Source organism: Callorhinus ursinus, unplaced genomic scaffold (assembly GCF_003265705.2).
Source record: "Callorhinus ursinus isolate GAN/ISIS: 27379988/994484 unplaced genomic scaffold, GSC_fseal_2.0 scaffold5, whole genome shotgun sequence".
NCBI classification, from domain to species: Eukaryota; Metazoa; Chordata; class Mammalia; order Carnivora; family Otariidae; genus Callorhinus; species Callorhinus ursinus.
The window spans coordinates 35917824-35944440 of NW_027397067.1; the positions used below are offsets into that span (position 1 = coordinate 35917824).

The 26617-nt window shown below is 37.4% G+C and overlaps 1 long non-coding RNA gene across 1 annotated transcript in view; it reads right to left on the reverse strand.

Moving 5' to 3' along the window:
- Window positions 1-6380: 6380 nt before the first annotated feature.
- Window positions 6381-26617, reverse strand: part of LOC141372743 (uncharacterized) — a 72628-nt gene continuing 52391 nt past the window's right edge. The window contains exon 2 of the long non-coding RNA XR_012378146.1: window positions 6381-6833. This is a non-coding gene — a long non-coding RNA (uncharacterized lncRNA). The remainder of the gene's footprint in view (window positions 6834-26617) is intronic.

The following is a 26617-nucleotide window of genomic DNA, read 5'->3' on the forward strand; positions in this document are numbered from 1 at the left end:
CTGTCTGCAAGAGACTCATTTTAGACCCAAAGACACCCCCAGATTGAAAGTGAGGGGGTGGAAAGTGATTTACCACGCCAAAGGACACCAAAAGAAAGCTGGGGTGGCAATCCTTATATCAGACAAATTAGATTTTAAACCAAAGACTATAATAAAAGATGAGGAGGGACACTATATCATTATTAAAGGGTCTATCCAACAAGAAGATCTAACAATTGTAAATATCTATGCCCCGAACATGGGAACAGCCAATTATATAAGGCAATTAATAACAAAAGCAAAGAAACGCATCAACAACAATACAATAATAGTGAGAGACTTTAACACCCCCCTCACTGAAATGGAGATATCATCTAAGCAAATGATCAACAAGGAAATAAAGACATTAAAGGACACACTGGACCAAATGGACTTCACAGATATATTCAGAACATTCCATCCCAAAGCAACAGAATACACATTCTTCTCTAGTGCTCATGGAACATTTTCCAGAATAGATCACATCCTAGGTCACAAATCAGGTCTCAACCGGTACCAAAAGATCGGGATCATTCCCTACATATTTTCAGACCACAATGCTTTGAAACTAGAACTCAGTCACAAGAGGAAAGTCAGAAAGAATTCAAATACGTGGAGGCTAAAGGGCATCCTACTAAAGAATGAATAGGTCAACCAGGAAAATAAAGAAGAATTAAAAAAAATTCATGGAAACAAATGAAAATGAAAACACAACTGTTCAAAATCTTTGGGATGCAGCAGTCCTAAGAGGAAAGTATATAGAATACAAGCCTGTCTCAAGAAATAAGAAAGGTCTCAAATAAACAACCTAACCCTACACCTAAAGGAGCTAGAGAAAGAACAGCAAATAAAGCCTAAACCCAGCAGGAGAAGAGAAATAATAAAGACCAGAGCAGAAGTCAGTGAAATAGAAACCAAAAGACCAGTACAACAGATCAATGAAACTAGGAGCTGGTTCTTTGAAAGAATTAACAAGATTGATAAACCCTTGGCCAGACTTATCAAAAAGAAAAGAGAAATGACCCAAATAAATAAAATCATGAATGAAAGAGGAGAGATCACAAACAACACCAAAGAGATACAATTATAAGAACATATTATGAGCAACCATATGCCAGCAAATTAGATGATCTGGAAGAAATGGATGAATTCCCAGATGTATAAACTACCAAAATTGAACCAGGAAGAAATAGAAAACCTGAACAGACCTATAACCACTAAGGAAATTGAAGCAGTCATCCAAAATCTCCCAACAAACAAAAGCCCAGGGCCAGATGGCTTCCCAGGGGAATTCTACCAAACATTTAAAGAAGAATTAATACCTATTCTTCTGAAACTCTTCCAAAAAATAGAAATAGAAGGAAAACTTCCAAACTCGTTTTATGAGGCCACCATTACCTTGATCCCAAAACCAGACAAAGACCCCATCAAAAAGGAGAATTATAGACCAATATCCTTGATGAATATGGATGCAAAAACTCTCACCAAAATACTAGCCAATAGGATCCAACAGTACATTAAAAGGATTATTCACCATGACCAAGTGGGATTTATACCTGGGCTGCAAGGTTGGTTCAACATCTGCAAATCAATCAATGTGATACAATACATTAATAAAAGAAAGAACAAGAACCATATGATCCTCTCAATAGATGCAGAAAAAGCATTTGAAAAAGTACAGCATCCTTTCTTGATCAAAACTCTTCAGAGTATAAGGATAGAGTGTACCTACCTCAATATCATAAAAGCCATCTATGAAAAACCCATAGTGAATATCATTCTCAATGGGGAAACCCTGAGACCTTTCCCCCTAAAGTCAGGAACATGGCAGGGATGTCCACTATCACCACTGCTATTCAACATAGTACTAGAATTCCTAGCCTCAGCAATCAGACAACAAAAAGAAATAAAGGCATCTGAATTGGCAAAGAAGTCAAACTCTCACTCTTTGCAGATGATATGATACTTTATGTGGAAAACCCAAAAGACTCCACCCCAAAACTGCTAGAACTCATACAGGAATTCAATAAAGTGACAGGATATAAAATCAGTGCACAGAAAGAGTGGCATTCCTATACACCAACAAGACAGAAGAAAGAGAAATTAAGAGTCAATCCCATTTACAGCTGTACCCAAAACCATAAGATACCTAGGAATAAATCTAACCAAAGAGGCAAAGGATCTGTACTCAGAAAACTATGAAATACTCATGAAAGAAATTGAGGAAGACAAAGAAATGGAAAAACGTTCCATGCTCATGGATTGGAAGAACAAATATTGTGAAGATGTCAATGCTACCTAGAGCAATCTACACATTTAATGCAATCCCTATCAAAATACCATCCACTTTTTTCAAAGAAATGGAACAAATAATCCTAAAATTTGTATGGAACCAGAAAAGACCCCAAATAGCCAGAGGAATATTGAAAAAGAAAAGCAAAGCTGGTGGCATCACAATTCCGGACTTCAAGCTCTATTACAAAGCTGTCATCATCAAGACAGTATGGTACTGGCACAAAAAACAGACACATAGATCAATGGAACAGAACAGTGAACCCAGAAATGGACCCACAACTCTATGGTCAACTAATCTTCGACAAAGCAGGAAAGAATATCCAGTGGAAAAAAAGACAGTCTCTTCAACAAACGGTGTTGGGAAAATTGGACAGCCACATACAGAAGAATGTATCTGGACCATTTCCTTACACCACACACAAAAATAGACTCCAAATGGTTGAAAGACCTAAATGTGAGACAGGAGTCCATCAAAATCCTAAAGGAGAACACAGGCAGCAACCTCTTTGACCTCAGCCACAGCAACTTCTTCCTAGAAACATCCCCAAAGGCAAGGGAACCAAGGGCAAAAATGAACTATTGGGACTTCATCAAGATAAAAAGCTTTTGCACAGGAAAAAAAAACAGTCAACAAAACCAAAAGACAATCGACAGAATGGGAGAAGATATTTGCAAATGACATATCAGATAAAGGGCTAGTATCCAAAATCTATAAAGAACTTATCAAACTCAACACCCAAAGAACAAATGATCCAATCAAGAAATGGGCAGAAGACATGAACAGACATTTTTCCAAAGAAGACATCCAAATGGCCAACAGACCCATGAAAAAGTGCTCCACATCGCTCGGCATCAGGGAAATCCAAATGAAAACCTCAGTGAGCTACCACCTCACACCAGTCAGAATGGCTAAAATTAACAAGTCAGGAAATGACAGATGTTGGCAGGGATGCGGAGAAAGGGGAACCCTCCTACACTGTTGGTGGGAATGCACGCTGGTGCAGCCACTCTAGAAAACAGTATGAAGGTTCCTCAAAAAGTTGAAAATAGAGCTACAACACAGCAACTGCACTACTGCGTATTTACCCCAAAGATGCAAATGTAGGGATCCGAAGTGGTACGTGCACCCTGATGTTTATAGCAGCAATGTCCACAATAGCCAAACTATGGAAAGAGCCAAGATATCCATCAAAGAATGAATGGATAAAGATGTGGTATATATATTCAATGGAATATTATGAAGCCATCAAAAGGAATGACATCTTGCCATTTGCAATGACGTGGATGGAACTGGAGGGTATTATGCTGAGTGAAGTAAGTCAACCAGAGAAAGACATGTATCATATGATCTCACTGATATGAGGAATTCTTAATCTCAGGAAACAAACTGAGGTTTGCTGGAGTGGTGGGGGGTCGGAGGGATGGGGTGGCTGGGTGATAGACATTGGGGAGGGTATGTGCTATGGTGAGCACTGCGAATTGTGTAAGACTGTTGAATCACAGACCTGTACCTCTGAAACAAATAATACATTATATGTTAAAAAAAAAAAAGAAGATAGTAGGAAGGGAAAAATGAAGGGGGACAAATTGGAGGGGGAGACAAACCATGAGAGACTATGGACTCTGAGAAACAAACTGAGGGTTCTAGAGGGGGGTGGGGTAGGGAATGGGTTAGCCTGGTGATGGGTATTAAAGAGGGCACATACTGAATGGAGCACTGGGTGTTACACGCAAACAATGGATCATGGAACACTACATCAAAAACTAATGATGTAATGTACGGTTATTAACATAATAAAAAAAACTTTGGAAAAAAACAAAACAAAAATAAATTCAATGTATCTTTTTGTATCTCCTTTTTCATGCATATTATTTTGCCATTGGGGAATAGTAACCAATCCAGGAAGCAAAGCCTTTATCAACCATCATTCACACAAAAGTAACAGCAGATGAGATGGCGGTAATTGGAAGATTATAATTAGAAAAGGTACTTCCCACAGGTAAGGGAAGAAAGAGAGGGCAATGATACTAGGCTGCTGAGCATTTGTACCAAAACACTTTCATGGATACACCTCTTCTGCAGAAGAGTGAAAACTCACTATTTTCACTAAATTAAGATGGTAATATTAAACCTAATTCTCTCCTATGCCTCAGTCATGTTCTGCCAGACAGACACAAGCAAGCACTATGACTCTCAACATGCTGCTTTAATTACATACTAATGTGTTACACTAGTGCCTTAAAGTAACATCCTCCACAGGCATGTTAATGTTAAAATTACTGCCTTCACAGTTAATTGTCTTATCTGCCCCGTTATGTCTGTCCTTTCACATCTCCTCTGTGCGTGCATGTTTATGCTACATTATCATTCAACTTGCCCATATAATACTTTGGACAGCTTCATTTTGTATCATTTACATTAACGTACATCTTCTTTCCCCAAACTGGCATCTTCTCTTTCCTTATTCTCTCTAACACTCAAATATGTTATTAGAGATGAAAAACTGTTGAAGTATTTTGTTAATGGGAAGATTCTGAGTTATCTTGATGCTAGTTATCATATAATTCATACTTCCTAATGGCATTTTTAAAAGATTTTATTGATTTATTTGAGAGAGAGAGCATGAGCAGGGGGAGAGGAAGAGGGAGAAGGAGAAGCAGACTCCCCAGTGAGCAGGGAGTCTGACTCAGGGCTCATCCCAGGACCCCAGGATCATGACCTGAGCCAAAGGCAGACGCTTAGCTGACTGAGCCACCCAGGCGCCCCCCCACCCCACAATGGCATTTTAAGAAGAAAATTAGTTGAAGGTAGTTATGATCATATCTACTTTATATGAAGGAAACTGAGCATTGAGGGTGTAAAATGTGCTCTAGCAATCTCGGTTGCAAAAATACATATAAAAACGTAGGCTACTAGCAAATGGCTTCAGCCTAATACTGGTTCACTTCATCTGTTACTGAGGATTAACACTAGCTACACTTATTACAGAATCTTGATAATGATGGGTCAAACAAGTTAGAACCAGTTTCTTTATCATGTGAGAAGGTGAGCAAGGTGAACAGGGTACCTCACTGGGACCCAGGCCCCTTTCTATATATGACCTTGTCCTCTTGATCTAAGATGTGTTCTAAATCCATTATCCATCTTCCATCAGTAGGAAGAAATGATGAAGAGGCAAGCAGACTCTATAAGCTTGCATAGGATATTCCTGTTTATATCTTCTAGACCAGAAATTAAAGCAGCTTGGCAGGTTGATAAATGCAGTCTTCATTCTGAGCTGTTATATGTCCAACCAAAAATCAGATACTAGAAGAAAACAAATACTGGGGGGCAAAGTATGGTCTCTACTACAAGCCAATGCATAGTATGCACATGCAGGAAAACACATGAATTCTGTGACTAATACCAATAATTTTTTTTTTTTAAAGATTTTATTTATTTATTTATTTGAGAGGGAGAGAATGAGAGACAGAGAGCACAAGAGGGAAGAGGGTCAGAGGGAGAAGCAGACTTCCCGCCGAGCAGGGAGCCTGATGCGGGACTCGATCCAGGGACTCCAGGATCATGACCTGAGCCGAAGGCAGTCGCCCAACCAACTGAGCCACCCTGGTGCCCCTAATACCAATAATTGAAATAATTTTCTCTTGTATTTTATTGTTTTTTAAGATTTTATTTTTTACTTGAGAGAGAGAGCGCATGAGCAAGAGAACATAAGCAGGGGGATCAGAAGAGGGAGAGGTAGCAGACTCCCCACTGAGCGGGGAGCCCAATGTAGGGCTCAATCTCAGGACCCTGAGATCATGACCTGAGCTGAAGGCAGCCACTTGACTAAGCCACCGATGCGCCCCTCTTGTATTTTATTTTAGTAATACAGTTATTGTATGTTATATTAATAAGACAGCTTAATATTATAATTTCCACAGAGCAATGCTGGAGCTCAAATATTTTTTGGATTTATAAGTCATGTTATTAAATTTTTTTAATTAAGCTATCTTGATGTCCTAGAAGGAGCCTATAGTTTCAGTTGTCTTTTGTTGTGTAGCAAACAATCCCAAAATTAAGTAACTTAAAACAACAACTGCTTTATTATCTCTTACAATGTCGTGAGCATCCTGAGCTCACCTGGTCCGTTCTGCTCCCCATGATGTTAACAGAGGCTGCAGTCATCTGGGGACTCAACTGCACTGCTATGTCAGGATAGTTCACTTACATGGATGGTAATGAGCTCTGACTGTCAGCTGGTAGCTCAGCAGGACTGTCCATCAGAGAGCCTTGATACCCACTTAAGTACTGTTCCATGTGCTTTGGGCTTCTCCCAGCATGAAGGCTAGGTTCCAAAAGTCAGGAAAGTAAAGCTGCCAGGCTTCTTAAAGTCTTGGTTCAGAACTCCCAGAATGTCACTTCTGCCACATTCTTTTGGTTAAAACCAGTCACAAGGCCATCACAGAATCAAGGCTGGGAGATTTGGTGGGAGTGGGGAAGGTTATGCTCAACCTTCTGATGTAAGTAAGCTGCCAAGCTGTAAGTAGAGGAATGTGCATAAAAGGAGGAGAGAGATTGTTTATAGAGGTCATCTTCAGAGACTAGGTACTATCTATAAGAGCACAAAAGAAATAACTCAGAAAATCAACAATTTATTGATAAAAATAAAACCTAAAATTCTACACAGAAAGTGCTGGTAGATAGATAATACAGTTATTTATTAGGATGTCCCGTTTAGGGTCATCCACATTGCAGAGATGATCCAGGTCTCTTGTTTAATTAAATAGATCGATTTCTGTAAAGATAATGAGACTGCAGGTTAGCTTTCAAAAATCAATTTTTCTCATCTTCATTCAATAAGCATTTACTGAGTGCCTTTCATGTTCCAGATAAATGTTACATGTTGAGTTTTCATAACTTCATCCTTGATCTCAAGGACACACCTGGCTGGGGCAAGGCACTGTTGCACTATAACTTTTAAGTGAGGGTGGGTGGGTGGCAAGGTATCCACGAGGACTGGGGTTTGTGTGGTAAATGATGTGAGCCAGATGCCTCATGGTCAAGTCTGGGAAGAACCCAGGTGTTTCTCTTCCTGGGACTCTCCTCCCACCCCCATGGAACTCCTGATATTCCATGAGATCAGGCTTCCTCTGGAATCAGGCCTGAATATGCCATCCTCTGACCCACTGCTGACTCTCAGCACCTACCAGCCCATCATCTCCCTGCCCTCCATCTGGACCTGTACTCACTCCCCTACACACATCTAAAGCACAAAGCACACCCTACAGGTTCCAACTGCACCCTGTTTGCATTCCTGGGGGGAAAAATCTTTGATCTCAAGAATGTTCTTAATATACTTATAGTAGACTTCGAGTACATGTTAGAGCAGAAATCTTACAACTAGCTGTTTGAGCAAAGAGGGACACCAATTGTGAAGATGTGGGAGAGGGAAGAAGGCTGATCCAGTTCACAGTGTCTTCCTAGAGATCAGGCAAATAAAATACGTGACTGATTTTTCATTTATCCTTTAGGTTACGATAATTCCCTTAGAAGACTGATTTACATATAGGTAAAAATCTACTGGTTCTTTAAGTTTCAGGCTAATTCTAAGATCCATGTTCTATTACAGAATTTAGGAACTCAAGGTACAATAGGATAAATTTTAGTTAAATAGGTTTGTTACTTCTCTTTTCCTGTGTCAAATCTCCCACATCTTATATAGCTTCCTTTTTTTAAAAAAATTTTAAATTCAATTAGCCAACATATAGTACCTCATTAGTTTTTGATGTAGTGTTCAATGATTCATTAGTTGCATATAACACCCAGAGTTCATCAGATCACGTGCCCCCTTAATGCCCATCACCCAGTTACCTCCTCCCCCCACCCCTCCCTTCTGCAACACTCAGTTTGTTTCCCCAGAGTCAAGAGTCTCTAATGGTTTTTCTCCCTCTCTGATTTCTTCCCAGTTTTCCTTCCTTTACACACACACACACACACACACACACACACACACACACACAATCTTCAAAGATGAGATAAATTAAGAGGTATCAATTTGTCTTATGACTTTTCAAAGACTGGTCTTTAAAAAAAAATACAAGTTCTTATAAACAATTTAAAGGAAAAGTCCAGATCATTTGTAGCCACATGTAAAATCAGTTTAACATTTGCCCTGAAGCATTTGTTTTAAAGAAATCTTACCCCTGGGGCGCCTGGGTGGCTCAGTCGTTAAGCGTCTGCCTTCGGCTCAGGTCATGGTCCCAGGGTCCTGGGATCGAGTCCCACATCGGGCTCCCTGCTCCGCGGGAAGTCTGCTTCTCCCTCTCCTACTCCCCCTGCTTGTGTTCCTGCTCTTGCTATGTCTCTCTCTGTCAAATAAATAAATAAAATCTTTAAAAAAAAAAAAAAGAAAGAAATCTTACCCCTGTTCTATAGGTCTTGCACCTGAGTATTCAGTTTTAGTTACAACACATTTTAAAATATATGAATAATTCTCCAAGTGAAAATAATCTGCCAACCAAAATATTGAGCCACCTACTGGATACCAATGGGAACATTTATTATTTGGTGTAAGAACAAAACAACCAAATTCTGTAAACGTGGTCAATATAATATTTGGACTGGAACTGAATTGACAAAAAATGTTACTCTTGCCTGATACTTAGCATGTGTTGGGTTTTCAAACAAAGAGGAAGGAAAAGCCTCTTAGTGGAGATTTTAACCTAAATGAAAGGAAGACGCTGAAATGGAAAAATCATTTGCTTAACTCCAAATCCAAGAAGATGCCAATTTCCAGTGTCAATGAAGTTTGTCTATGTTTCATGTAGTCTATAAATGTTACAGGATGAAAGTAATTTTAATTGATTTTGTTAAAGGACTGTTCCTTATTCTTTATTTACAGCTACATTTTTCAGGTATAAGCACAGCAAATTACAGGGTCAATAGTAAGTATTCAAGATAAAAATATACTCCTTTGACCTAAAGCTGCTTTCAAGATGAAGATTTAGTGTAAACCAAAGTTTTCTTCCTATATATTAATGCGACTCTATCAATCTTCATTTTTCAACTTAGGATATGTGACGGAATTACTCCTTTGAGTTATTGCTTATGGATAATAAGTGTCTGTTTATGCTAATAACCAGTTTTCTACAGCTTTTTCCCTTTCCCCTTTTCCTGGCAGTCATCAAGTTCTTTCAGGCATACTGTATTTTTCCGGAGACAGCACCAGAAACTGAAGCATCCCAGATCTTTTCTCCCGCTACTTTTCTACTCTTTCAAGGGCATCAGGCACTTTCACTACTTACCTTCTTCACTTTCATCTGATTTTCTCACTTGGGACACAGGTGGTTCCTTCTCTAGCAATAAATCTCTGCCTTCACTCAACCACATACCTACTATTTCTCAACCAAATCAATGTGCATCACATCTCAACTAAATTAACTATTGACAGCTTTGTGCTTTAGCATTTCTTCTTTCACCAGAGCTAGTATAAATCATTGTCATTTCTACCTCTCAGATCCCAGTTTTTTCCTTTGAAATCATAGAATAGAAGGGTTCCCTCCCTCAGAATAGCATATTAGTTAGGAATAAAAGGTCTTGGAATTACACTGTGTCTGTTCAAATCTCATCTCCCCCTTAGTAGCCATAAGACCTTGGGACAAGTTATTTAACTTCTCTGCATTTCAATTAACTTTTTGTGGAAAATAATAGGAGTATCTAGCTCATATGATTGTTCTGAAGATTAAATTAATATTAATATCCTACAAAGCCTAGCATATATTTTGAAAATATTAACTAAGTTATTTTTCATGTCTATAAAATATATAATAGTAATTATTATAAACCCAATTCAATTTGCCATTTTCCAAGTAATTGTTTCCAATTTCTTCAGCTATTCTTAACACAATATACCTTCAAACTCCTCATCATTCTTGTACTTCCGGTTAACATCTTATTTGGATCCTGAGTTTTCCATCGTGCTTGTATTAGTTCCCTGTTGCTGCTGTAACACCTTACCACAAACCTAGTGGCTGAAAATGGTATGAATTTATTTATTTTTTATAGTTTTAAGTATTCTGTGGGTCTCACTGACCTAAATCAAGTTGTAGGCAAGGCTGCAATTCTGTTCCAGAACTTCTGAGACAGAATCCATTTTCTTGCCTTTTCAAGCTTCTAGAAGCTGCCAGTATTCCTTGGCTCATAGTTGCTGGCAAAGGCTGTTCACATCTTTCTCACAATGCCATCTCTCTTGTTCTCATTCTTCTGTCTTCTTCTTCTATTATGTAAGGACTATTGGGATTACATTGGAGCCAACTGGATAAACCAGGATAATCTCCCTATCTTGATTAGCAACTTTAATTCTATCTACAACCTACATTTCCTTTTGCCATACAACCTAACATATTCACAGGTTCCAAGGATTATAACATGGACACATCTGGAGGGCCATAATGCTGTCTATCAAACCACTCAATCCTATATTCCACTTTTCTTCTTCTTTTTTCATGAATTCATGTTGTCTCTGAACCCAGTAATATAATTCACTATATCTGTCATAGTGATGAGTTTAACGAATACTTGGTTGATGCAAAAAAACAGTGCTCAATCTGAATATTAAAGGATGAAAAGAATTTAAATAGATGCACTAGAGAAGGAAGGTCACTGGGGACAGATGAAATTCATGAAAGAATAGTAATAAAAATGAACAAACTAAGCATAAAATACAGTAAAATACTTGGAGCAAAAGCTTCAACCTAAAAAGTGATAAATGATAAAGGAGGATGGGTAAAATGAACACAATGAAAAGATTATACATAGTGTTCTAATCACAGTCAGGCTTGAGATGGAATAAGAAATCATGTGTCTGTGTAAAACATTTTATTTGTAAGATGATGTGAGGCTTATTTGCCAAAATTTTCTCTCCTAGGCAAATTACAAATGCTTATAATCCTCTGACCACCAATATATTTCTTTGTATTTAACATTCTCTTTTTAAATACTGATACTCCTGGGGGTGAAGACATGAAGATAAACCATTAAGATAGTAACAAATAATGAAAATTACTCTTCATATGTCTTCTTAGTTATATCATGAAAGCACTGAGGCTAGGGTTGGGGATGGGAGACTGGAAGAGATTCATAAATCAGACTGGGATCGTGGTTGGTGAGGGGACTGAACATAGCGGTGAAGAATTTCAAAGACAAATTTTACCTACCTCATCATTTTGCCAATGACTTTCCTACTCTTAGCCAATAAGGAGCATCCTTTTTTTTTTTTAATTGAGCACTGATGTATTAAGAACAACATTTTTAGATATTATTTAAATAGGTCAGATTTGAACATATTAAGTCTGAAATGAAACAGACATGAACCCAACAGCTATGTCTCTTCACTCTTTCCTTCGTCATCACCAAAAGCTCATACACCACAGGCTTGTTTACAACCTCCTGGTGCCTGCAGGAGGAAACATCTTTGAGTGAAGGAGAAAAAAAAATGATTCCTTTGAGAGTATCGTTAAACTGATCAAATAATAAAATTTAAAACTTTAACATCCATGAATATTAACAATTAAAATAACTTACTTGGGAGTAAAAAATATTAAGAAAAAAACTAAATTAATTATAAATATGAACTATTTCACAGATGGGAAATGTACCATGTGAACACTAAGGAACACTCTCTCCTCTTCTTGCACCTATGACAGACTTCACTATCTATAGAGTAGCATTCATCACCACTCTAGTGATGGTCCTATTGTTTCTCTCAAATGGTGCTCTTGGCAGCCACTTTATTAATAAGCACTTACACAAGAGATAAATTCTAATGTTTGTTGTGTTGGGTTCTGTGAGAGGTACTTCACATATTTTATCATATTATGTTGTTTTTAATTTACACAACAATCTCGTGAATTAGAATACACCATTTACAAATTAAAACAACAGCAACACTAATTCCTCGATAATCTAAATTAGTAACCTGTACTTGAGTCAATTATATGACAAACATCAGCAAACATGGGGCTGCTGTGTATCTGCATGTATGGATTGGGAAGTTGTAGTGCTTACACAAGTTCTAGAATTTTCCAGACATTTTCTTAACTACCAGGGATCAGTTAGCCTGTGTAGTAAAATGTTAGTATTTGTTTTCCTGGTAAAACCCCAAATGAATGAAAAGCACAAGAACAATGTGATGACCTTTCCTTATTTGTTAGCTTGTTCACTGTCGGGTTTGCAAATTGCAATTATTCCCTGAAAACTTCAAACCTGGGGAGCAGCTATGATGAAGGGCTTGTTGAACACTTGTAGTGATTTCAGAAGTTTTTTTAGAAGATTTTATTTATTTATTCGAGAGAGAAAGCATGTGCACACAAGGGGGAGGAGGAACAGAGGGAGAGGGAGAAGCAGACTCTCCCCTGAGCAGGGAGCCTGATGTGGGGCTCGATCCCAGCACCCTGAAATCATAACCTGAGCTGAAGGCAGACACTTAACCAACTGAGCCACCCAGGCACCCCAGAAGTTGTTTTTTTTTTAAGCCAAACCCTATATTAGGGTGATCATATAATTTGTCGTCCAAAAGAGGCTCTATCTGAGACTGAAAGAGGGAACAATTAATACTTACCCTGAGAAAAAAGAAGTAAACAAGACTGTTCAGGGTAAACTAGAATATATGCTTACCCTATGTATAACCAAGTTTGGGTGGAAACCAGGTTATTCAGTTTATATCCACGTTTGGTGGAATCTCATACTGCTGATTACCATTAATATGTAATTTGTATATACACAGAGAGGGACAGGGAGGAAGATAAATGTATTTTTATAATTCCATGAATATTATCTTGACCTTGATTTGCTTGACTACTTTCAGATGACTGGGGGACAAATACAACATGAATTTAAAAAGCAGATGTATAATGACCCTATGTAGTCGATGTTGGAAAACAGAAGTATTACATAATACAGGCTAGAGAAACCTCAAGTTCAAGATTGTGTGACATGGGGAAATGTCTTGGGAAGCACAAATTTTGTAAGACAGACAGTATGGGAAAGCCTACTGGACAAAGGCAAAAGACAGCTATTGCATAGGAACTGAGAAGGGCACAAAAAGCTTTTGACAATGCTGGGACAAAGCACAAGTTTCTGCAAGAAGTCTTAAGGAGGAAATTGGAAGGGGAAATGGGCATCACTGAAAAAGATGCTTACAATGAGTGAATTTCATGGCATGTAAATTACACCTAAATAGAACTGTTAAAAATAGTTTAAAAAATCATGACATAATATTGTTTTTTTATTTTATCACATCTTTTATTTATTTCACCTATTATTTTTTTGAACACTAAATCATGGACACACACATTTTACATAATTCTGTTGAATAACAGCACCAGGGAATGGTGATTAATGGTTGTTTGTCATATGGAGGATCTCTCTAGGGACATGGCAGAAGGCTCAATCAGTGAACCAGTCATAATCAGTATTTGTGTTCATTATTTGGATTAAGACATCTAAGGCTACTTATCAAATGTTCAGGTGATCCCAAACTGAAAGGCATTGCTAAGATGATTACAGAATCAAATTCAAAATTATTTTGGCAAGCTGGAAAGCTAGGCCAAAACCATTACAGTAACATTTAGCAAGAATATATGTAAAATTTTATCTATAGGTTAACTATAGATAAGTATATGTATCCAAAGTGTAATGTATCAAAGATGAGAGGTGGCATTTTCCTGTTATAATGGACTGGTTTTTTGAAATTTACTGGTTTCAAACAACACAAGTTATTTCTTGCTCCTGCCTGTTGGCAACAGGGCTCTGTGCATCAAAGTAACTGAGGTTTAAGAACAAAGCAGCCCCATCTCAGTCATTTCTGGTTGCTGTGCCAGAAAGAAAGTAAAAGTTGCTAAATTCCTCACTGGTTCTTAAGACTTCCATTCAGAAGTGACTCATACCACTTTCTTTCACAATCCACTGGCCACAAGAAGTCATGTAGCCATCCTTAACTGCAAGGGGGCAGGGAAGTGCCATTATACCCTATGCCCAACAGGAAGATAATCACAAATGTATGGCCAACAGCTTTAATATATATTACAAACTGCATGAAAAAAAAATCAATGACTGTGGTTGGCAGAATTCTCAGATGGCCCCCCCGATTCTTGTATTCCATCCCCTCCCCCTAGGAATAAGCCCTGTATAATCCCCAATTGTTGCCTAAACCTGTGGATATGATGGATTTCACCCCAGTGATTAGGTTAGTTTATATGATCAAGAGATTTTATAGATGCAATTAAGGTCTCAAATCAATTGACTTTGAAATAATCAAAAGGGAGATTACCTTGGCTGGACCTGACCTAATCAATTTGGCCCCTGAAAGGGACAGGGAGCTTCCTGAAAGAAGAGATGCAAAGCACAACAGGTATTATTCTGCTGACTTTGAAGAAGGAAGCTGCCATGAGAGGCAGCCAAGTGGCCAGGACTTCAGGCAGCCTCTTGTAGCTGAGAATGAGCACCACTCCCAGCTAACAGCTGACAGGAAAAGAGGGACCTGTCCAGTAACTAGTGGAAACCTAACTGTCTAATAACCTGAATGAACTGGAAGAGGAAGCTGAACTCCAGATGAGAATGCAGCCCAGCTAATACTTTGAATCCAGACTAACACCCCGAGATGAGAACCTACTTATGCTGAGCCTGGATTCCTGATCCATGGAAACGCTAAGACTAAAAAAAAAAAAAAGTTTGTTGTTTAAAGCTACTAGGTTGTGATAATTTGTTGCTCAGGATAGAAAAATGAATACAATTACAAAAGAAAAAGTTCATAATATATTTTAAAAGCCAATCACAGAAAATATAAAAGACAATAATCCAATTTTGGTTAAAAACTATATATTTGCATAGGAAAATAACTGCAACGTTTATACTGCCAAATGTTAACAAATATGGTTAACCCTGGAAGCCAATTTGCCCAATATATTTTCTCATAGATATAAAATCTTATCTTCATAGTATCTTAAAGATATTTATTTTTACCTTCATTTATGTACTTTGGAAAACCTCTACTTTTCTTTTTTTAGGCTTTCATGTATTTTCCAAATTATTAGTCATTGTGTTTTTCTTTTGTAGTTAAATAAGAATAAAGGATTTTCAAAAATTTTTTAATAAAGTATATTTTTATTTTAAAAAATATTACCCAGATTTATAGAGGAGTAGAGAACAATTTACATTTAAAAATTCACAAATTGTGAACATGACCACAAATTTAATGTGATCCAACAATAAAATGAGACTACAAAGTAACATTAGCCATCTTAATCTAATTTAATAGACTTTCTTGAGCTATAATGGACAGTGTAGCATGGTTCGTCAAATTCCATTCTCCCTTCCTCTGGTTCACCTGGCTCAACCATATTTCCCATACTGCTTGAACTTTGGCATAACCCTGTAAGTCCTAAACTAGCAAAGGGACTCAAAATGACATATGCTGCTTCCATGTTTGGCACATAAAAGCCCCCCTTTCTTGTTCCTCTGTTCCACTCTATCCCCTTTTCTTGCTAACTGGGAGGTCATCCATGGTGACCCTGGAAGCCCATGTTAAAGATAACAGAGGATCCCCAACCTGGGTCTCTGAAAGACCACTGGGAGTTTAACCCCTGTCTTAGTCCATTTGGGCTGCTATCACAAAAATACCATACACTGGGTGGCTTAAACAAGAGTTTTGGGGCACCTGGTGGCTCAGATAGTTAAGCGTCTGCCTTCGGCTCAGGTCATGATCTCAGGGTCCTGGGATGGAGCCCCATGTGGGGCTCGCACCTCAGCGGGGAGTCTGCTTCTCCCTCTACCTCTGCCCCTCCCTGGGCTTGTGCTCTCTCTCAAATGAATAAATAAAATATTTAAAGAACAAAAAACAAAAAATAGGTTTTTGTTGTTTCTCCAGAGTTCTAGAGGCTACATCCAAGAGCAAGGTTTTGGCAGAGTCCCTGCTGGTGAGGGCGCACTGCCTGGTTCATAGCCGGGCATCTTCCCACAGTGTGTGCACATGGCAAAATGGGGAAAGGAGCCCTCTGGGGTCTCTTTTATAAGTGAACTAATACATCCATGAGGGCTCTACCCTCATGACCTAATCATCTGCCAAAGGCCCCACCTCCAAATAGCATCACATTGGAGATTAGGTTTCAACATATGAATTTCAGGGGGACAAAAACATTCAGTTCAGAGTCCCCCCAGCCCCATCCCACCCATGTGAAAATGCCTTGGACAGTTTATGTGAATGACACACATTTTCTTTTGTGTTTTACTATTATATATTAGGTCTATTACAGAAGTTAACAGAGCACTTACTTTATTCCAGACCACATGCAGAGATTCTACACACATTATTTTTGATCATTATCATCCTAATTTCACACATAATGAAACGGAATCTCAGAAAATTTTAGTCAATCATCCCAGATTGCATTTTCAACTAAGCTAAGTAACAGCTAAGTAAGAACTGGAATCCAGATTTTTTGCATCCAAATCTTTTTACACAATGCCTCCACCATATTGCCATAATTTAAGAACGATAAAAAGAGACCTGATTGAGTTGATTTAGAAGGAACAGCGTATTGGAAAGAGTCTAAACATTTTCCTTCTACAGTTATTTTAAGGAACTGAGGTATGTGGCCTAAAGAAAAGATCAGCTTGAGTATTTAAAGGCTTGCTATTTGGGAGTAGGAAATAGAATTGTTTTTTGCAACAGAACTGGAAGATCTAGGGAAGAATTTCAATTCAGCATAAGAAATTTTCTAACAACTAAAGCTGTCCAACAGTAGGATGTATTGTCTTCATTTTTAAATTTCCATTCATTCAACCAACACTGTGTCCACATTATATACTAGGTACTCCACTAGGTGCAGATGATACTAAGATGAATAAAACTTAGATTATGTCATTAATAATTTACTTTCTAGAAAGGGAAACAGCATGCAAAAAAAAAATAGCTGTGGTACTGAACAATAATTGTAACAATCACCGGAAATTGAAAGAGATTGTCCTTATTTGCCTCCGCCCTGGAAATTTTTCTAAAATACTGCTCTGTAGAATAGAATCTGTCTAATGAAGTTTTTGCCAGTCCAGAATAAAATGAGACTGACAAGAAACATAGACTGATATTTCTAAAAGGCTAATTATTTTTATTGAATTTATTTACATTCTTCCTTTTTTATATTAAAATGTTCTTTTTTTAATAAAATGATGTGATTGCAGCTGATAGCTTGTTACTTGTATTTTGTTTGATGTTAATTATCTTTACTTTGCAAAATAAAGCTTTAGCAACCCTCTGTTGCCCCTACATTTTCAAAATGAAACTTCACTAGCCCATGAGAGGCAGCCAAACTAGTCTGATAACCTGAAGAATATGGACTGGACACAGAAAGTAAAGTAGGGGCTTATCAGATAAGTGGATATACTCCAAAAAGCACACAGATTCAAACACTGCCCGGTTCCTTCTAAGCCTCCTAAGTGATGTGGTCTTGCTGGAATACTGAATACCCCAAGGAGAGTGGCAGAAAGATAAGGCTGCAAAAACTGAAAGGGACCTCATCACGTATAGCCTTTTGTACCAAGCAAAGGAATTCTGATGGAATAAGGGCATATCAAAAGTTTTCAGCATCAGTCCGTAGAAGCATCACTTTTAACATGGATCCTCAGACTGCTATTCTGTGCATTTCATTTTATCCATTACTTGGGTTTTACAGTCTGTGACTGTTTCGTCTTTTGGACCTAGCAGATCTATGAAATGAAAAATAGTACTCATGTTAGACCTCTCTTCCACCCATATTCCAAAAACAGTACTTTTCAGGATGTTTTTATTGGATTTATTTTTAGTAGAAAAGATGAAAATAATATGATCTCGCTTATGTTTTAGAAAGAGCATAGTCTTACGTGGAGGCTAAATTGGAAGGGGACAGTGCACTGGGGCCCACATGACGACTTAGAAGCCTGATACAGTTGTGAGTTTCCCCGATATTGAGAAGATTAGCAGCATTAAGTATATCACAGGGGCTACAGTCCTTTTACTAAGATGATCTTTTCAACTCATACATTAATTTCCTTTTTTAAAAAACACAGACATGAATAAATAGTACATGTAAGAATGGTCAAGGCGAAGACTACAAAAAGACTGCACTTCAATCTTTGTCATTGCTATCCTGTTTTCTTGCTCAGGCAGACTCCACATTTCCCTGCTTTCCCCCTAATCTCAACCTTTAAAAAACAGAAACATGGGGGGTGGGGGTGGGGAATGAGCATAGAACACTTTCCTGACATCATCTGTTCAATATGTATAGTACATTTGTGAGAGAAAACACCACACATGATGTACCCATTTCTGTGCAAAGCCGACTACAGTCTGCTAATGTGAGGAATTCTTGTCCTAGTTTTTATCCTCCAGGCAACATATCTACTTCCAGTTTACTAAAGTTACTAAAATTCCATCAGCAAAATGCCCTTATAAAATAAAATCCAGAATCACAACAAATTGTCATTTCAAAAAGGTTTGTTAAATAATACCTAAAAATAATACCTGAATTTAAATTCTTGAAAGTATGTGATTTGAATGGAATCAAGCATAGTTATTCCAGCTGAGACTCATATTTAATCAATACTCTGATATTCCTTTGCTTAGATGTGAGTTTCACTAAAGGTCCTAGTAAAACTGCATCGGACACTGCAGACAGCTTAAGCTTCCCTCAACAAATTACTTCTTGATTTATAATACTAACAGTCAGGAGGATATAGTAATCAGGTTTTTAAAAAAAAAACAAAAACCAAACAGTTAAGAGTTCAGTTCCTAGAAATTGCTGCTAATTTTTATATTCTACAATGACAAACATTAATCCCTTGTTTTTTCATCTGTTTTATTCACTGAGGATATATAGTAACTATAGCTGATCTTATGATGAGCTGTAAAATCATTTCAACATAATGATTCAAGCTTTAAAAGATACTAAAAATATCGTACAGATAAGTTAGTTTCTCAGTCAATGCAACAGTACTTTTAATATGGATGCTCAGACTGCTCTTCAGTGTTCACTTCATTTTATTTTTAACTTGCGTTTTAATCCGTGGTTGTTACCTTTTTAGACCTTACCGATCCATGTGGTGAAAAACAGCATTCATTCTAGACACCTCTTCTATCCATTCTTCAGAAACAATGATTTTTAGGGTATTTCTTTCTCCCTTACTTCTAAGTGGATGAAATTTGATAGAAATATGCATGGCAACCATTTTCCAAAAAAGCAGGATGCATTTGCAAAAGGGAAGGATGACTCAATTCTGTATTACATGCCCTCTCTTAAAGATCCCAGCATTGTGAAACTAAAATCCTACGTGGCAAGCTCTCTGGAATTTTACACTGTGATTCTGTTCAGTTGGTAAATGTTATTTTGCTTGGTGCTCAATCTAGTTAAATAAAGAAATTTCCACAAGACTACATACTACATCCAAAACCAACCTTCTAATATAAGCATAAACACCGATTCAACGACTCTAAGGGCCCTGAACTTTAGGGTGTGGGATGAAACTACTGTGTGTGCTTATATCTGGTGTTTGCTGTTTTTCAGTGTTTATGCAACGGAATCACCAGTAACCACATGACATGTTAGATAAGCAAGGTGTTAGGGTGAAGTCAATACTTTAAAATGGTTTGAAAAAAAAAACGTCATTTAAATTTAAAATAAGCAGAGCAAATACACATGTGTGATCTCAGGTATATGCACAAAGAGTATAGTACCAAATAAATATCTGTAACGGAGCTTAGCTGCCTCACTTTATATAAACAGCTTTTATTTCTAAATTCACTGTGGTAATAATACAAGATAACATATGTAGCATACAAGGGCACGTTCCACCCATAATCCAACTGCTCTGGTGGCTCCATGGTGGCAAGCTGTACGTTTTTTGTTTTTAACTTAATGGCCACATATTATGCCGTTTTGTGAGATGCGAGGTTCATTAGACCTTCTGTTCAAGTGCCTTAAGGCCACAATTCATTCTGACTCTGCAATTACCGGTGACAATTTTTATATGCAGCCAAATTTTTCAATCGCAGTGGGAAGATTTGCATAATTTGTGGCTCTTTGCTCTTTTCTCTGATAATCTCACATTGGAAAAAATATTAAAAATGCATTCTGGAAAAGCATTAATGCTGCATGTACCATTTTACTATTTTTCAAAAGAATGGACTCTAAGGAAAAGAATATGGGGAAGTAAAAGATATTAGCACATCTGTTTTTTGGTAAACAGTTTGCATTGGCTTGTGATAGAATATAAACTCCAAGAGGAAGGGATAGCTGCTAATCTTTCTTGTTGGTCATATCACATAAAAACAAGATTTTTCAAAGATGTTTAATTCTTTGAAATCTCTTCACTCTAATTTACACCTTTAGGTGAGTTCTATTATGGTGCTTTTCAAATTAATCTTGAAAACAACAAACATCCATGAGTTACTACCACTGAGTCTCTTATACCAATTTAAGAGACGCTGAGTGGAAGTCAGTGAGGCAAGAATTTAAATTAACTTCTGGCCAAAAACTTGGAGTTAATCCATTACAAACCTGATGGTATGCAGAAATTCTAATTGGGAGACAAATAGAGATAGAGCTATTCCTATGCAGGATCCTGGGGTTTGATTTGTAGGTTATCAGTACATGCTGACCTAGACCAGATTTTACAAGACAGAAAAGTCTGTGCATTTAAGTAAACAAATGTGAAATCATGGCAACTGACCATTATTTTCCAAGATTAAAGGCTGAAACCAATTCATTTCAACACAAAAGCTCAAGAGAGATTATTTCTACCCTGGAATCTTATTGATGTTTGGGTAGAAGTACTTGAAGATCAAAGATGAATCTGGAAAAAAAATATGTTCACAGGTCACAATATTAAAGCAACCCTGAGAAAGAAAGTAAAAGGAGAGAGGGAGAGAGAGAGAGAGAGAGAGAAAGAATATCAGTAATATGACAGCAACAGTAAAATCGTACCATGAGAACTAAATTAAACTAAGTTTGAACAAAGCACACACATCCTTTAGCCTGGAGAGGAATTGTGTATTAACAGTCCAGCATTCTCCTGGGCTCTGTGTTGACCTGCAAACCCAGAGATGAATAGATCTGATTTATATTATAAACACTGAATTCATCTTTACTCCTTAGCAGCAGCTCTGTTGCTCAGACACAAATCAGAGGCCTGGATTCCAACCCCAGTCAGGCTAGTGACTAGATATGCCATTTAGGGTGAATCACTTTGCCTTAGTGAGCGTCAATTTCCACAGCTGTAAAATGTGAGTAATCATAGCTACTTTCAAGGACTATGGAAAGGTTTAAACAATATAACTTATGTAACTATTCAGGCTTGGTAGTAAATATTCACTATACATTTGTCAACTCTGTTAATTTTGGGTGGCAACAGACTTTTCTGTCGAGAAACAGCACTAACTAAAACCATAGTAATCTTATGTTCATTGGAGGAAACAAAATGGAAGAAGTTAGCCTACTGATAACAAACACCACCTGGCATATAATAATTATCACCTCTCTTCCCGGGCTTGGCAGTTTCCCCATCTCAACATTGGCTAGTGCCACAAATTCCTGGAATTGATTCAATGCACAAGTCCTTGTTTCCAAGACCCTAAGTAAGTTGCTAGGATACCGCTGGGACCTTTTAACACTTGATTTTCTTTTTCTCAGTATACTACTCAAGAGGTAGGTCCTTTTATAAATTGGAACATAATATATTTCTCAACTTGACACATAGCAATGTACAAGATTGAATTGCATAGAACTAGCCATGTTAAATTTAACAGTGTTAAGCCTGTTAGATGATCATTGTTGGAAACTTTAGACCTGTATTCTTTAATACTTTAACCTTTAGCATATGCTTCAAACACTTCAATCTATGCTATAGTAATTTCTTGAAACACTGTCAATTAGTGAAAGCAAAAATGTGGTACAGTAAGAAAACCTGTAGGTAAAACTGGCATCATTTTCAGGTATATGTGTTCCAAATATTTTAGTTATGCTTCAAAAAAAAGGATGCAATATTTTCCAGGTAAATTTATAATTAATTTTTTTTTATTTTCCTTTCATGCTAAATGAATAACCATGTGGAATATTCAGGCTCCACCCTATTCTACTTTCTGTGAAGGGAGAGAAAGGGAAGGGAACATTTTACTTGATTGTTGAACAAGTGAGTTGCTTAGCAACAAGAAAACAAGGTGCAAAAGATTAGGTCAATAATGTCCAACAGAATCCAGTAACTGTCAAAAAACATATCCTTAGGTGTCAGACCCCAACCTGTTTCTTAGAGAAAATCTGGATTCTAGAACTCGAATATATAATCTGTACTATGTATTTTCAATAATATCAATTTATTTAAAATTGAATTTAACAAGGCGTGTGAAAATTACAAAATTAAAATAACACATGGTGAAATCATTTTATTTTTTTATTTATTAAGGTTTCATTTTAATTCCAGTATAGTTATTATACAGTGTTGTATTAGCTTCAGATGTACAATACAGTGATTCAATGAAATGATTTTAATTATGGATTTCCCCCAATGTTTGGGTTCAAATTGACCTAGGTTGGTTTCTGGTCTACTTACTATTACAGGAAAATAATTTGCAGCATGTGAATTAGTCTGTTGCTTTATGTAAAGACAGCTGTCTCTTCACCTAGGCAGGCTGAATCTTTCTCAGTTTGGGTCAATTTATATGTGTGTATGTGGACCATTTGATAAAATCTACCACTTTAACCATTTTTAACATGTATAGTTCAGTGCCATTAAGTATATTTACATTGTTGTGTGGCCATCACCACTGTCCATCCATTTCCAGAATTTTTCATCTTTCCAAACAGAAATTCTGTACCCATTCAACAACAACTCCCCATTTCTCTCTTCTCCTCAGACTCTGGAAATCACCATTCTACTTTCTGTCTCTATGAATACGAGTTCTCTAGGTATCTCTAGACTACTCTAGGTAAGTGGAATCATACAGTTTTTGTCCACTTTGCATAGTATCCTCAAGGTTCATTCATGTAGCACATGTCAGGATTCCTTTTTAAGGCTTAATAATACTGTACCGTATGTATAGATCACATTTGTTTGTTGTTTCCACCTTTTGGCTATGAATGTGTGTGTACAAATAAAAAAAAAAAAAGGGAGGGGTGCAGTCTAGGAAGTCCAAATACCCTAAACAGCTTCTGGATTTTGAGTTTACAGAGATTTTATGGCCAAGATGGAGAAGATGGCTTACATCTCATACCCCACAGTAATAACATTAACTGATCTCCTATTCAATTTTGTTTTAGCAAGTTATCCTTATGCTACCATAGGTGGTCCCCCGGGGCCTTCTCTGTTTGAAAAGATGAAAAAGTTCTGGAAATGGATAGTGATGACGGTCACACAACAAATCCCCACTCTGATTTGCTGTGTGCCAAGTGTCTGAACTTTAGCCCAGTAGTTCTGCCCCAAACATGGAACTCAGCAAGACAAGGGAAGTGCAGCCCTATGTTGTGACTCCACATGATCCTGGGGGAAGGACGATCACACCCATTACTCCCAGAGGAACTTTAGTACCATTTCTCCAAGAAAAATCTCAAGTCCTGGCTAATGTATCAACTGAACCATTTGCTGAAAAAAATTAAAAAAAGATCTGGGCTTGGGGTGCCTGGGTGGCTCAGTTGGTTAAATGTCTGCCTTCAGCTCAGGTCATGATCCCAGGGTCCTAGGATTGAGTCCTGCCTCAGGCTCCTTGCTCAGCAGGGAGCCTGCTTTTCCCGCTGCCTCTGCCTTTTGCTCCCCCCTGCTTGTGCTCTCTCTTTTTCTGACAAATAAATAAATAAAAATCTTAAAAAAGAAAAAAAGATCTGAGCTTAAAGCACAGCTGTTTGCTGAGACATCAAAGCTGAACATGACTGCTTCATACAAGAGTGAGTTCCAGTGTCTAGGATAACCTCTCCGGGGCTCATTCACAATGAGATTTGAATGCAGATTTAAAGAAAGGGAAATTTTGGGGCGCCTGGGTGGCTCAGTTGGTTAAGCGACTGCCTTCGGCTCAGGTCATGATCCTGGAGTCCCGGGATCAAGTCCCGTATCAGGCTCCCTGCTCAGCGAGGAAGCTGCTTCTCCCTCTGGCCCTCCCCCCTCTCATGTGCTCTCTCTCTCTCTCTCTCTCTCTCTCTCATTCTCACTCTCTCAAAATAAATAAATAAATCTTTAAAAAAAAAGAAAGGGAAATTTTTAAATTAACAAAGGGAGACTCTAGAAACAACAGTAGAATTTGTGTGCCTTGTGTGAAGAACCCATTCAGCTACCATTGAATCATACCCTTTCCCAATTTCTATAACCTTTTACCCAGATTCACACTCAGCAAAAAGGCAATAGGCAATAAAGCAAGGAAGGAGGAACTGAGCTACCTCAATCGCTCATTGAGTTCATGAGGTTTTCTTACTCTAGGAGGTGTTCAAGGATAAGGAACAACTGGAAGAAACAGGCAAAATCCCTGATTTAGTAAAGGGTTGCTCTTTCAAATACAGAAGATTGAACTGCTTCTAATAAGGAGTGGACTGGGAAATGTCAGATTGATATTGTTGATGCTTTTTTCCCTATTCACCAGCACTTTCACATGGAGTCCTGGGTGAAAAATTTACCCATTCTTCTCTATTTTTTCTCTAAAGAAAAAAAGCAGACCATTTGAAATAAACTTGACAAAATAACCATGATCACAAATTACAACAGAGTTAAATGCTTATTAAGTCCACATTAGCTACTGTGTTGGTAGCAATCACCTAGTCGCTTGGACCTGAGAATGCCAGGGAGTTCTGGAATTTGTTTTTTCTCTCAATTCTGCCCACAACATGTTTCTCTGTCCCACCTTCAGAAGCTGAGCTAGACTACATATCACATCTGACTTTATGTCAAAAATCTAGGCTAGAATCAGACTTAAGGAACTAGGTCCTACTGGCTCTTTCCCTCATCATCTTCTTTTTTTGCTCAGCCTCTTCAAACAATTTCATTGTTTCTCTGGTTTACAGTAGGTTTATCTCACAATTGGCCTAAACTAGAATTAATAAGCCAAGTTCCCCAAAACACTTTAATCAAAGAAACTTGCAGAAAAATACATTATCTTCAGTTTTCTAAAACTCCACAGCAAGTGATATAGATGGTTAAACCAAAATGATGCAATGGATTTTATGTTGTTCTGTTTGGTTTTAAAACAAGGATATGTCAGAATTTCTATAACAAAACAAGTGTTGTCCTTCAAGATGGTCATATCCAGATGTTGAGTGCTTTTTCCAACAAAGCTCTCATTATTCAAAATGTTCTTTGGAACTTCTGTTTTAGAATTACCTTCACTGCCAATTTACCCGAAATATAAAGAACATCTCATTACTTCATGACCTCACTTTACAAAGGTCATAATTTTCTTGAAGAAAACAAAATGTTGTGTTTTAGACACAGTCAAGCTTTTAAGCCTCTGTGAGAAATGATCTAGTGTAACTATTCAAGACAAAGGCTGTGGAATCTTAGAGCAGAGTTTCAAGTCAAAACAAAAATAAAGTAAGCTGCTCCTTCTATATATGCCTGAGGCTATGTCTACAAAAAATTTCCATTTAAGAGTAAAATATTCAGCCAATTAGTTTCTTATGGCACTGCCAGAAACCTGATTTGATCTGGTTATCTATTTTATTTATTTTTCTTTGCAACCAGTTGCTTAAAATAACTGACCAATCAACTAGTTATGATATGCACATAGACTCAGTTTCAGAATTGGCCCCTGCTTCAGGTCTAGGCCATAATCATTAAGCTATTAACATAATCAAAATCTTTTCAAGAATTTTATGACTTAAAGAAGATAATTATTCTGAAATAAATCCTTCATAGTCATGATGGTTTATATTATCTCTACAAGAACTGTAATAAATAATAGGACATTGAACTTCAGATGCTTCAGCACCTAATATAAGTTGAATTCGGTACAATAAAGATTTATATGAAAAAAACAGCTCTCTTTTTCCAATACTTAAATGTTCAAGTATTTGGGTGCAACAATATAAGCTATCATGTTCATCTAGGAGAATTAAGATGAAATACTCCTTATAGAAAAGCTAGGAGGTCACAGAACTGAAAGTCAAGGTCTAAATTTTACGTGAATTAAAACAGAGTACTGTGCATTGGAATGCCTTGAGGAACATGGGACAGCAGTAAAAAAGTCTCAACAGAAAAAGTGGCTCATTTGTTATTTGAATTTCAAGGTCATTATGCTGTTCCAAATGGTAAATGTGAAATTAA